Here is a 13965-nt window from a genome sequence, read left to right on the forward strand (position 1 = left end):
AAATCCCAATAGGAGGGGTGTAGAAGGGTGAATAATGGGTTGAATGTCTTTAATGAGGATACATGTATCTCAGAAACTGAAGATATTACAGAACTGAACAGTTGTATATGGGATCTCCTTTAAAAATAAAGAAACACGTATTTTTTTGTTTTTGGAAAATCCAATTAATGGCGGTTAAACATAAGTGACAAATTGGGGTGAATTTTTGAAAGCCTATATCTACAGAATATCTGAGAAACGTAAAATGTTACAGACCTAAAAATTGGGTATTTGGAATCTCCTGTAAATGTAAAGAAACATAGGTGATTTGGTTTTGGAAACTCGACTTAAGGGGAACTAAAAAGGGGTGAATTTTTAAAATGAGAATTTCTACAGTATATCTCAAAAAACTTAACATGTTACAGAAGAGAAAATGGTATTTTTTATCTCTATTAAAAAAAGAAAAGTGTATTTTTAGTTTTCGGAAATACCACTTGGGGAGGGGGGGTAAAATTGCCTGAAAATGGTGTTGAATTCTTTTAATTAGGCTACAGATATCTCAAAAAATGATGTTGCAGACGTGAAATTTGATATTTGGAATCTGCTTTATAAAGAAACACGTATTCTCGGAAAATCCAATTAAGGCGGGAAGCGGGGTTAAAGAATTGAAAAATTAATTGACTTAATTGTATGAGAATACATACATCTAATAACAACTTTCTTAAATTGTTACAGACGTGAAAATTGGTATTTGGATCTCCTTTAGAAACAAAGAAAAACGCGTTTTGGGGGGGAAACCATCTTGGGGGGCGGGAGTGAAAAGGAGTTGAATTCCTTTCATGAGGACACATAAATCAAAAACTGAAGTAGTTACAGTCGTAATAACTGGTACATAGAAGATCCTTTACTATTAAAGAAAGAAGTATTTTCTGCCGGAAAATTCACAGGGGGAGGAGGAGAGTGAAAGGATGTAAAAAAAAAAGTGGATTATTTTTATGGGGATACTTATATCTCAAAACTGAAAGTAATAGACGTGAACATTGGTGTGTGGAATCTCCTTTAAACTTAAAGAAACACACCTTCTTTTTTGGGGGTGGGGGTAATTAAACTTAACAGCGGTGGGGTGTAAAAGGAGGTGAGACCAATTGATTTTACTGTTCATAATGTACTTATAAGGAGCCTCCGTTGCTCAGGCGGCAGCGCGGCGGCCTCTCACAGCTGGGTTCCGTGGTTCAAATCCCGGTCACTCCGGATACTCCGGTTTTCCCTGTCATCATTCATTCCAGCAACTCTGTCCAATATTTCATTTCATTTGTCATTCATCTATCATTGCCCCAGATGAGTGCTTCGGCAGCCGGCACAATTCCTATTGTCGCCGCTAGGTGGGGGTTTATTCATTCCATTCCTGACACTGTCGAATGACTAGAAACAGGCTGTAGATTTTCGATGTACTTATTCTGATCATAAACCGATCATTTTTAATCTTTCCTGGGTTCGTTTTCAAGAACCATCTATTCCTTCGGGGAACGTTCTTGGATTTCAGTAGATTCTCCTGGCATATAAATAAAAATTTAAACACATTTGAAATGAACGATAGGAATGAGATTGACCGTCCAATTGTTCACCTCTATAATAAGGTCAATAATGCGCGGAAAATGCCATTCGCATCGCCAGAAATCCCGCACACTTGCCTACGCCGAAAAATGGTACTGGTCACATTCTCAACAATGACAATGGCAGCAGATGTAATTTACCCACAAGTAGCGGTCTTGCATCTTCCTGTGGGGTCCAGAATATCTAATAATAATAATAATAATAATAATAATAATAATAATAATAATAATAATAATAATAATAATAATGTTCTGGACCGTCGTCAAATGTGCGGACCACGCTGGAAACGGATCCTGGACGGGTAATGACTAAGAATGCAGTCCGGTCGCGGGTTCAGTACCGCCAAGGCACCCAAGACGACACCACGCCGGATCTCCTGAAGGATTTGATCCATATTAAAAATGCTTATAGGAAAAGGTGGCAAAAATTTAGGGACCCAACTGACCAGGTGGAACACCTGAACCTAGCCCGGGAAGAACGAAATCGATTGCTGGAAAGAAAGATCTATTAGAGAACGAGTCAGATCGCGAATTTTGGCGGATTTTCTCAGAAAACGAGTCAGATCGCGAATTTCGGCGGATTATATATCTAAAACAATAAGCATTCAGTTATAAATTTCAGTATAATACCGTAGCGAAGCACGGGTATCTTGCTAGTCGAGTAATAAGTGTCAGTACAAAACCACATAGGCAGAGTCAACACGGCGCCACAGTATGCGGGTGACGTCACACATTTAGCACAAATGTTGCCTTACTTTGAAGCGCTATTTCATGAAAACTGCGTAGCAGCTTTTTTTTAACAGCTAACCTCCTCTTTTATCTGTCAATTGAGACATTAAACATAACCGTAAGTTAAATACTCTCGGGGATATACGATTTCTAACCAAACACTAAAAGCGTCTTAAAATTTTTCTTTTCATGAAATGTCGAATCGGCGCTAAAAAATGTTTTAAAATTTCGTTTCGATGGTAATCAGTTCTAGAGGCGCCATGTGGCGACGGCGCAGGATCGGACAAACCTTAGCTTCAGCGCAGTGAAAGTATTCTACATACGGCTCGAGTTTGGCAGAACGAGTTCTGAAAGTGAAAGTACACGCAATGTCTCTATTCGTGGAACAAGCTCTGCGTGTCATTATCGCTGAACGCCATGTGCATTCACAATCATTCACAATTCAGAATAACGTAATCATCATATTCTACTGCTGTACTTGGGAATTTCCGATATACAATAACATCGATATTTCATTCGATATCGATAGTTAATTAAGATATCGATATACAAATATAATCAAAACGAAAAATAGATCTCTCAATGTGAAATTATTTTTTTCGAAATACACGCATTTGAAATGATATTGAAGTTCTTTAAATTTGGGATCAAGCGCACTTCTAAAAAAGAAAAAGAAAACGAGATACAGCAAACTCCCGATTATCCGGTTTGAGGGTTATCCGTGCATCCCAAATATTTTCCGTATTATAGTTTTTGTTTTATTTCTTTCCCTGTGCCACGCGCTCTCGACTGCAAGCGTGCTTTGTTCGAGGACTAAACAATGTACCGTATAATAGTTGTTTGTTGGTGTTCTGTGATAACAGTCAAGGCTACGAAGTGAAAGAAAGCGCTTTTAACTTTAAAACAAAAGCTTGAATTAATTGAAAGGTTAAGAAAAGGAGAATGAGTAAAGAAATTAGGGAATGAATACGGGACTGGTGTTCAGACAGACACATCGAGACCAGCAAACGGAAACTCTTAGATCGAGCTCGGTAGCTGAAGTCGCTTAAGTGCGGCCAGTAGTGCGGGAGCTAGTAGGTTCGAACCCTACTGTCGGCAGCCCTGAAAATGGTTTTCCGTGGTTTCCTATTTTCACACCAGGCAAATGCTGGGGCTATACCTTAATTAAGGCCACGGCCGTTTCCTTCCCACTCCTAGCCCTTCCCTGTCCTATCGTCGTCACAAAACCTATCTGTGTCGGTGCGACGTAAAGCAACTAGCAAAAAAAAAAAAAAAAAACAGAAACTCTTAGACCTCACTTTTTATACCTCGTCAAGAGTGTTTTACCAACAATTTGCCTACTTTATTTGTAGAAGTATTTATTGAATTTCAAACAGAATTATACGTTCTATATTATTAAAAGTTTCGTTTAGCATTAAAATGCACAAAATCGCATTATCCGTTTTTTCAGTTATCCGTATGAATTTGTCCTGTAATTACGAGGATCAAATATAACAATCAAAATATTGTGAGTAAAATCATGATCAAAAGTTTGTCGTATTTCCAATAAATACAACTTGTTCAGAACATTGTGTATTACACTGTAACACGTCACTGTCTTCTTTTATCAAAAACAGGGTGGGCAAAATAAAACTGACCTGAAATATATTTATAACACTAACGCGGAATTGACCCTTGTTAATGAACAGGAGAAATGCATATCAAAGGAAAATGCTGGAAACCGTGATTTCGATGCACAAATCGGTTGGTGTCACATATACCGCATCTCGCTGTGTCGTTACGTGTGAATGAGTGAGTGAGAGGAGTAGACGTGTTTAGTGACTAGTTTAATGCAACACAAAATGGTGCTCACGATTAAAAAAGAGCGCGCGTTCATTGTCGAGTGTTATGCGAAGCACGATTCATGGGAAACCTACGGAGAACCGCCTGCGCAACACGGGAAGTGTTTTGACAAAACTACCAACAAAACCTACAATGCAGAATTTAGTGGCAAAATGGCATGAAACTGGCGCTATAGCGAATAAAAACCGTAACTATCCGAAAAGAGTTCGAACACCAGAAAACATTGCTCGCGTGAAGGAAAGTCTGGAACGAAGCCTGACGAAATCTCAACGTCGTTTATCTGTGCAAGTGGGAATTAAGACAGCGTCGTGTAGAGACATTATCAAAAAGGACCTGCATCTTTTCCCTTACAAATTCTTTTTGAACAATAAAAATGTTCAAAAAGAAGTTAAATAATTATCTTAAGTAGAAAAAATGTAGATTTAATGAATTTTGAAACTGACTTTTATATTTTCTTTCATGTATATTTAGTAGTTGGTGTGACTGCTTGTTTACTCTTACAGTGTATCATTATGAAACAATTCAATTATATAAAACAAAACATATACCGGTATATATGATTATTTTTATAGGATATATTAATATTTTATGTAACTAGCGTAACTTATCTGTGATATGTAGTACTTATCTCTATTCATGTAACCAAAATTACTATTAACTGATTTGATGTAACAAACTTGTATTACTGGAGTGTATTAATTTACTTTATACATACTCTGAAGCCATGATAATATTAGAATGTACTGCATCACAGCGAGCTTTAGCTCAGGTGCCTCAGCTAATAAATAAATAAATAAATAAATAAATAAATAAATAAATCAAATTTACTGTTGTGCTTGTGATATACATGTTGATTTCCATAGTGCATTGGCACTGCCGGTGGCTCCAGTTAGCCTACGCAGTGGCCTCTACGGTATGCACTAGCCAGCGTATTGGTAGGTGTGCTAGGTACCAACTGATGAGCCCACCCTAGCACACGAGGGCGAAACGCTGGCAACCAAGAATGAGTTAGCTGGAAAATTTATAATGTCCAATAACGGACCATTTATATTGGTATTATTGTTGTGCTTGTGTTAAAGCATCAGACGAACCTTCACGTGTTGATTTGTGTCGGTGGTTTCTGAGTGAAGTAGAGTCAGGACTTTTGGATCATCAGTTTTTCATTACTTCAGATGAAGCCTTTTCCAGCGTTAACAAGGGTCAATCATTCCGCGTCGGTCCTATTGTGAATATTTTCCCGACCAGGTTTATCTTGTCCACGCGGTGTAACCACATCCACTCTGTACTAGGCGTTTGGACATTTCCGTAATATTGAAAGTAATTTGTACGAGAAACCACTAGCGCAGAATACAATGAATAATTCATATTTAATTGCAAAATTTAAAATGTCTACAACATGCAACAGGCCAACACCAGCTACGCTGGGCACACACATAGAACACAAATAACTGATTGGACAAATCTACTTGTCATCGATCAAAGCTTTATATTAAAATACTTCGTGTCTTTCTTTTAGGACAATAGGCTATTCACGAAGTTAATTCTTAATTATAATTTTCTACTCATCTTTCGATGAATACCTCTATTTCTTAATTTTTCCTAATGATTTTTTTCGATATCAGTAATATCATTGAATTGCATCGATACCACAAAAATATCGATATTGAAATATCGATAGGAAAGTGTCGATATTATTTGCTCACATCGATACTATCGCAATATTCCTACCTTGTACTATGGTTCCTGCAAAACATTCCTACCACTCCGTTCGGAATATTCAACATCTCAAACTGAAAAACTCGCTCTTGGTTTAGGACGGATGATGAAGCGGGAATAGGGGAGGTGCTAGAGAATAGCTTGCCACATCGTTCAGTCTATTGCAAACCGTAGTGCAGAGCTTCTTTCGTCAACATGAGTACCGCAGTTATTTCTGAAAGAATGTGGGTTTCCCATCCAGTTCCAATAATAATCACCCCTTGCTACCACTCACAACAATCAACAAGGCTTTTGAAATAATTAGCCAGTTCTGAGAACCCAGTGGTCAGTGAAGATGCGATAACAAAGACATCCTCCTTATCTAAACTCTCAACACTGAAGTTTCGAGCCTGTTTATAACTCTCGGCAGTCAGTGTAGCTAAGTAGGCTTACGATGGATGGCTGAGTTGCAACTAGTAGTAAATTATTTAATCCTCGGAATGAGATTTTTTGTTAATGTTGTGATGGCCAGGGTGTTTTGGTTGCTGTAATTGGAATATGCACGTCTTGTGTGTGTGTGTGTGTGTGTGTATGTTCGTACCATATAAGCGTATTACTTTAATTCCTTCGAATTTGAAAACTAAATTGTGTATTAATAATAATAATAATAATAATATCGTCGTTGCTGTTCATTGTTATTACAACCTTTTACTATGAAATAAACTTGTAACTTTCCTTATCAAGAAACGAGGAGCCCATTTTCAATTATTGCTGGGGTCTCCGAGCTTCTTAGCGCCGCTACTGTGGGGAGGGGTCTGAAAAGTTTGCCTGTAGGAGGCGAGTGCGATCTTTGTTTCTACGCACGGCACAATTATTTATATACCAGGTCTTCACTGAAAATGTGAGGAACAGGTTCTATAAACTAAATAACGGACTACCACAAGGTTCAGATTTATCTCCCATTCTTTTTACCCTGTATACCGATGATCTTCCCGGAACTGTATCCCTGAAATTCATCTATGCTGGTTTGTTCTCCGGCTGAATACTGCGCACGTGTGTGTTTAAACAGTTCACATTGCCCCATAAGGTCGATGTACAACTGCGACAGACAACGCGTATCATCACTGGCACGCTGACCGAACGAGTGGCTGCACTATTTGAGTCACATAACCGCCACCTTGCAGTGGGTTTGAACCCCACTGTCGGTAGTCCTGAAGAAGCATTTCCATGGTTTCCCATTTTCACACCAGGCAAATGCTGGGGCCGTATCTTAAAACTGGCACGCTTCTTTCCACCCCAGTCCAGTGGTCACCTATACTTCACTTGCTGTAGTCAGCCGGTTATGAAGCAGGATGACGCAAATGAAAGAGGATCTCCCTCAGTGGCGGCTCGGGACGTTTCACATGAGAGGGCCAAGTTACGGCTTAACTAAAGACCAGTAGCGTAGCCAAGATTGGCCGATGGGAAAGGGGGGTGTTTATAATTAGAAAATGCCGATAGAACACAACTTGCTTCTTGACTGTGTGAGGGTTCGATAGTCGCCAACTACCGTTACAACCGACTGTTTCCGTTTGCATTCGGTTTTTCATTCGGATCGCAAATTCCAATTGTAATCACTAGTTAGCGCTGAAATCGGCCTCCTCTTTCATTATGGAGTGAAGTGAGAGTCATATATTATAAATGAATAGATATCTGATTCAAAGTTGTATAATAATAAATACAATTATATTATCGTGCACTTTATCGATAGATAATCATGTTATAGTCTTTACAAATATTTTCCATATACTAACCATGAACCTCTAATGAATGAACATTAACCTTAAATGAATGGAATTATTTTAAATTAATATATGCACTATTACTTGCTCCTAAGAAAATATGTTGTCTTTTCATTTAGTTTAGTTTGCTGCACTGGTGTCACCAAGGGGGGGCCAGGGTGGCCGCCCCCTCTCCCCAAATTATTTCCTGAGACTAGAGTGAGAATCAGCCGTTGTTTTACGTACGGTACGAACAACTTAAAAACTTGCACCGAAGTGTTAAATTAACATAGCGACAAAGAATCTACTAGCAAGGCTCAGTAGGGCAATATATAATTCTCCATATTTGTACTGCTTGAATGAAAGAAAAACAGGATTCTGATGCGCGGGGATATTTCTCTGTAGAGGCCTCAATATTGGGAATATAACCGTGTGTTGACAAAATAATGTCAAGAGTTGAGGAAAAGGCCAATTAGCAAGGGATTACTCAGTAGGGGGCCGGAACGTGACCACCAAGATCACGGGGACCACGGCCAGAAACAATTGCAAGCTTATAACATCGTGTCAGCTTTTGCACATCGGTTCCAGGAAACAACTATGTCCTAGGGATACTGGGGTTGTACCGTGGTTGAGAGATGTACTGTGTTTAAGTTGCAGCGTTGGAAAGACTGTGAGAGGATTGTGAGCTGCACGTTAGTTCCTCATTTTGTGCCATATAAGTAAATTTTTTGTCATAAAGAAGTCAAAACTATGTGCATCCCGGGTAAGTTATGAGAAAGTTTTTTTTATTCGAACAGTAGCAACACAAATCGCGGATGCGTGCCTAAGTTCTATAGGTAGACCTATTTATTTAGTCAAATGCCCGGGGACTGATTAGAACCTCAAATGGCACCATCAAAAGTGCGGGTAACTATTGTGTAATTAACGGGCGTGATAACTCAGTTCCAATGGTTCTATCTTCTCATCAAGACGACCGAGGCTTGAATCGCAGTCGATGCATGAAACATGTTTAAAATGGGAAGTCACGTTCTATTGATTCGGATTCTACTTAAAACACTAGATCCCGTCCCTTACCTTTCTTTAGTACTTTTGAGCCATAACCGCATCATTTATGGTGGTGTATTTTGAGTATCCAACCATTCTTCGGGCTTACCTTTTACCTTAAATGGTAAGTGGACGCAGTGGCGTACCCACAAAATAATTTCATTGGGTGGGGTATAAGTCCAGGCCAGTAGCGTGGATACAATTTTTCCTTGGAAGGGGTTGCAAACAGATTTTTGTATTTAGGATTTGCTTTGCGTGGGTCTTATGGCGACGCTCGGAAAGGAAAGGGCTAAGAGTGAGAAGGAAGCGGCCGTGCCTTAATTAAGGTACAGCCCCAGCATTCGCCTGATGTGAAAATGGGAACCACGGGAACCATCTTTAGAACTGCCGACAGTGGGGTTCGAACCAACTATCTCCAGGATGGAAGCTCACAGCTGCGTGCCCCTAACCCCACTGCCAACTCGCCCGGTGAATATGAAAAGAAAGCCGGTCCTACCGAGTGCGGTGACGGATCTTCAGTTGATATTGATGGTTTTGATTGTTACCATGTAATTATATCCAACAATCGAAATCATAGCTTCTGTAGTCTTAACATAAACCGGCTGCATTATTGAAACTGTTAGTAAAATTGATAATATCGTTCTTCGTGTGTGAGGAAGTAGAATCTTCATTTAATTTGATTCTTAAGAAAAGGAACCACTGTGGAACCACGCCCCATGAAGGAAACTACCTTCCAGGTCGTAGATATTTCGATTACGGGAGACTGTATTGCACCCACAAACAAGGCTGTATCTTTCCCATCCCATGCCTTAACTCTGTCAGTGCCGCGAATCGAATGCAAGATGCCTTAAGTGAAATTCTAAAATAAGAAGACCTAAAAGTAAACAGCCAGCCCCGCGGTGTAGGAGTAGCGTGCCTACCTCTTACCGGAGGCTCCGGGAGCAATTCACGGCCAGGTCAAGGATTTTTACCTAGATCTGAGGGTTGGTTCGAGGTACACATAGCCCACGTGCTTATAATTAAGGAGCTATCTGACAGTGAGATGGCGGCCCCGGTCTAGAAAGCCAGGAATAACGGCGGAGAGGATTCGACCTGCTGACCACACGACACCTCGTAATCTGCAGGCATTCGGGATGAACAGAGGTCACTTGGTAGGTGATGGCCCTTCGGAGTTGTTACGCCATGGAGTTAAGTTTGAAAAAGTGAACAGAGAAGGAAGTGATACCCCTGCAAGATTCTTTAGCTTCCAGCTTCCGGTCTCGTGCATTTAGGACAGTTGGAAAACGTGCGCCTTAGTAAATGCTCCTCATACAACCTTTGTAAAATATATTAACTGCATCCATTTATAATAACAATCACGAACTCCTCCTCTTCATGTGGCTCAGTTGGTTGAGTCGCTGTCCTTCTGAGTCCGAGTTGGCAGGTTCAAATACTGTACCGGCTTAGATCGGTGGCCCTTAAAACGGTGTTGAAATGACAACAGCTCCATGCCGTTGGTTTCTGGCTCGTTAATAAACATTATACACACGAATATTGGCGTCACAAAACTGTAACTTTATACTGCTATATTCTGTATCCCAAGATTGCGAGGGAAACTACAGTCGAACCTCGATATCTCGAACCTCCATTACTCGAATTTTCAGTATCTCGAAGTAACTTCAATTTCCCGGCCGTTTATCCTATTCTTCACGTGCATCTATTTCTCTAATACCCGAAATTCGGTTACACGAATTTCTCGATTTCTCGAAGCAAACGTTGCCTTCCTTGAATCAAAAACTACGCTGTAACTCGAATGTTGTACATTACCTGTGCAATATAGAATTTGTAGTTTGTGAGGGCAGTTAACAAGTAAAGAACGGATTACAGTGATGCTGGGAGCTAATATGACGGGAACCGAAAAGCTAAAACTTCCAATGATCGGAAAATCGACGAAGCCTCGTTGTTTTTCGGGTGTGAATTCATTACCCGTCACGTACTAAAGCAAACCCAGAAGTCGTGGATGACAAGCTCCATTTACGAATCTTGTCTGTGTGGTTTCGAACCTACACACAGAGTCAGTCGAATATAAATTGCAGTGTTTCTCACAGCAATAAATTTTGTTGAAAAGTGTGTGGAAGGAAAGAAGGTATGGTAACAGTAAAACGATTTTTTCCAAAGGTGTTAATGAAGGTATGTTTCTCGTTTCACTACTTTATTCTGTCTTCTGAAATGTTGCTATAATAAGGGTTATAATTAAAGCGATGACGTAAAATACGCGTTTCTTAGTATATTTTTAAATAGACTACTGTAAATACTACTGTATTCCGTATAAGACTGTAGATACATATGATTCAGTTATGTGCTATATACGTTCAAAAACGATATTCTCTATAAAAATCTCGAAATTTCGATAACTCGAAATAAAATTTAGCTCCCGATGTGATTCCAGATATCGAGGTTCCACTGCAATAGGACAAGGTAAACCCCACCTAGGATATGTTGTGATGTGTAGTTTTGTTTGTGTGTGTGTGTGTGTGTGTGTGTGCGTGTGTGTGTGTGTGTGTGTGTGTGTGTGTGTGTGTGTGTGTGTGTGTGTGTGTGTGTGTGTGTGTGTGTGTGTGTTTCTTTGCCTCATTATTTGTATAAAATGTCACTTCTTTATAGCTTATCACATGAACATTATTATAATATAATTACCGGATTTATTCTAAACTAGAAATTTGCATCTTTTCTCAAACTATATATTCTTCCATTCATTTCACTTGTACTCGGAATATATGAAATGCTGCAGTTATGTAGGGAATGGAATAATAGAGGTTGGCGGGGGGGGGTCATCCAAGGAGTCCAGACACCGCAGGAGTTTTAACGAATGTACTTTTGTTAACCATAATAACCATTTTATATAATGTATACATATCATTATTATGCCTTTGCTGGCAAGATGTAGTGTTTACAGTGCGCTATATCTTCTGGTATGGGCTAGAATAAAATTGTTACTCTCATTGATCTGTCTCAGTCTTGTACTTGGCTTTGCCAATATGAAAGTGGCTGAGGTATGAGTGACGCTAGTAATGCCATTCCTTTTGCAGCCAGTCCTTGCTATGAATGGTGTGAAAATGTCGCTCATAGGGTCGGTTGGTGCACGCATTTCAGTGGGCTTGGCAGACTGATGTGCAATTGCAACTTCTGGCTCAGTGAGGAAAGCAACGGGAAACTACCTCACTCCTCATTTCCCTAGTACGCCTCTTCAGTGACACCTAGGCCATGTATGACAGCTAATGGTGAACCTGTTGAGGATCCAACCAGCCTTCGGGCTGAATACCCAACATACATACATACATACATACATACATACATATTATTATGATCTTCCGGAATCTGCACGAGTCCACCACTCTTACTTGGATCCAAGGACAGTCATTTCCTTTTTAGGTATTCTATACCACCTAAACTCTGGAAGTTTGGACACCTATCAAAATATAATTCTGGATGAAGAACTAACTTAATGCCCCCGCCAACTGAAACCCTGGATACGCTACTGGTTTGCTGTATTCACATTACTTTAATATGGGGTGTCATTACAATAAGGTGTAAAGCTAAATTTCGTCTGAAATTACCTAACATTTGTTATTTTATAAACAGACGATCTTACATTCATTAACTTTGGTTAGGGACACAAAAATTCATTTTATTTAAAATGAAACATAATAACCACATTTACTTTAATCGGGACATTTTATCTTATTTGAAAGGCCAACGTATTTCAGTTTCCAATCACTTCACTCGAACATTGTGCAACGTTTGTTACTAGTCTCAATACTTCCGCTTATATTACTACCAACAAAAGAAACACGCTATAACAATCGGTAGTACAACAGTCCACATTTCGGTAGTCACTAGCAAATGACTTATTACTAGTTACTCATACTACTGCAATACAACACGTATATTACTTCTTTATAACCGATTTCAAACCGAATGAAAATTATCGAATGTTTCTATTCGATAGTCAAACATTCGATAGTCACGCTAGGTCACGCTTCTCAAACGATAATTTACCGATAGTTTAAAACATTTGATATTCCCTTCACTAGGCTAGACAGTCCAACATTCTTCCCACAACCTATCTTTACACCATTCTGAGTTTCATTTTCAGTCATTCTAGATATCCATTCCCTGACGATCTTTTCCGAAATGCAATTAAAGAGGAATGTCTTAGGCCCGTTTATTTTCAAATGGTTTAGAATGTTCACTTATAAATTTAACGTAGGAAAAGGTGTCTGTGAGTGTTTGCCTAAGTCTAGCGAAGGATTTTTCACTTTTTAAAATTATTATTATTGTTCCGGAGTTATCTGTGGAACGCAGAGGTGAAAGAAGGTGCCGGGATTAATGGGTCTAACTACAAGGTCAAAGTTAATTTTAAAAATTTTAACAAAGGATATATTTTTAGAAGAAATAACAAAATTATAACAACGTTTCACTGAGTGAAATAACAATTTGGAAACAAGACTTAGAAGGATCCAAGATTTCAGAATTTTAACACTCTTGGGCTACAAACCCCTAGTTTTACAATTTTGAGCTCCTAGCTCAACATTACAACACACTAATTTGTTCAAAGGGCAGAAATCCCCTAAAACATGGAGCACTTGCTCCTAATTACAATATCGAGCCTCCCAGAGGCACTTTTACAACACTAGAAAAGAGCTCACCCGCTCTCAGTTTTTCAAGCTTATTCAAGGCAATATCAGAACCTTACAATTACTTGCCATCAAGGCATAACTTACAGAAATGAAACAGGGGTATCTTGTACCCAACCTACTGGGCCTTAGCAGAAAAAAAAAACAGGTTAAGTAAATGGCCCGAAACACCAAATTGAATGGAGGCGAGTACTTGCACTCCTAGATACGCATTCTAAAACCTAAAAGGCACTAGGCCGATGAAACAGGGGCTATTCCCAGACTATGGAGGTGACTCGTATCAGAATAATTTAAGACAATACGGAAAGGAAGAAAACCAGTTACAAAACGCAGTCACCTCAAACCAATATGAAGGGGAGCTCGAGAGGGTAAATCACTCTCTATCGCCGAGTTACAATTGCAGATTTTAGGAAATTTTCACATTAGCCGGCAGAAAATTACATGTTAGAGAAGTAGGTTACATATTAAAGTTTCGGACCCATCCCTCGGGTTAAACTGCGGAGCGAACAAGAAATAAAGATGTTAAACGGCCATTACCTTGCTGAAGGACTGCTGCCTGATGAAACAGTCTTCTCCCGCCTCCTGCTTCACATACACACACTTAGTTAGATGTTGATCAAGTGGCCA

The sequence above is a fragment of the Anabrus simplex genome, chromosome 1 (genome assembly GCF_040414725.1).
Source record: "Anabrus simplex isolate iqAnaSimp1 chromosome 1, ASM4041472v1, whole genome shotgun sequence".
Taxonomy (NCBI): Eukaryota; Metazoa; Arthropoda; class Insecta; order Orthoptera; family Tettigoniidae; genus Anabrus; species Anabrus simplex.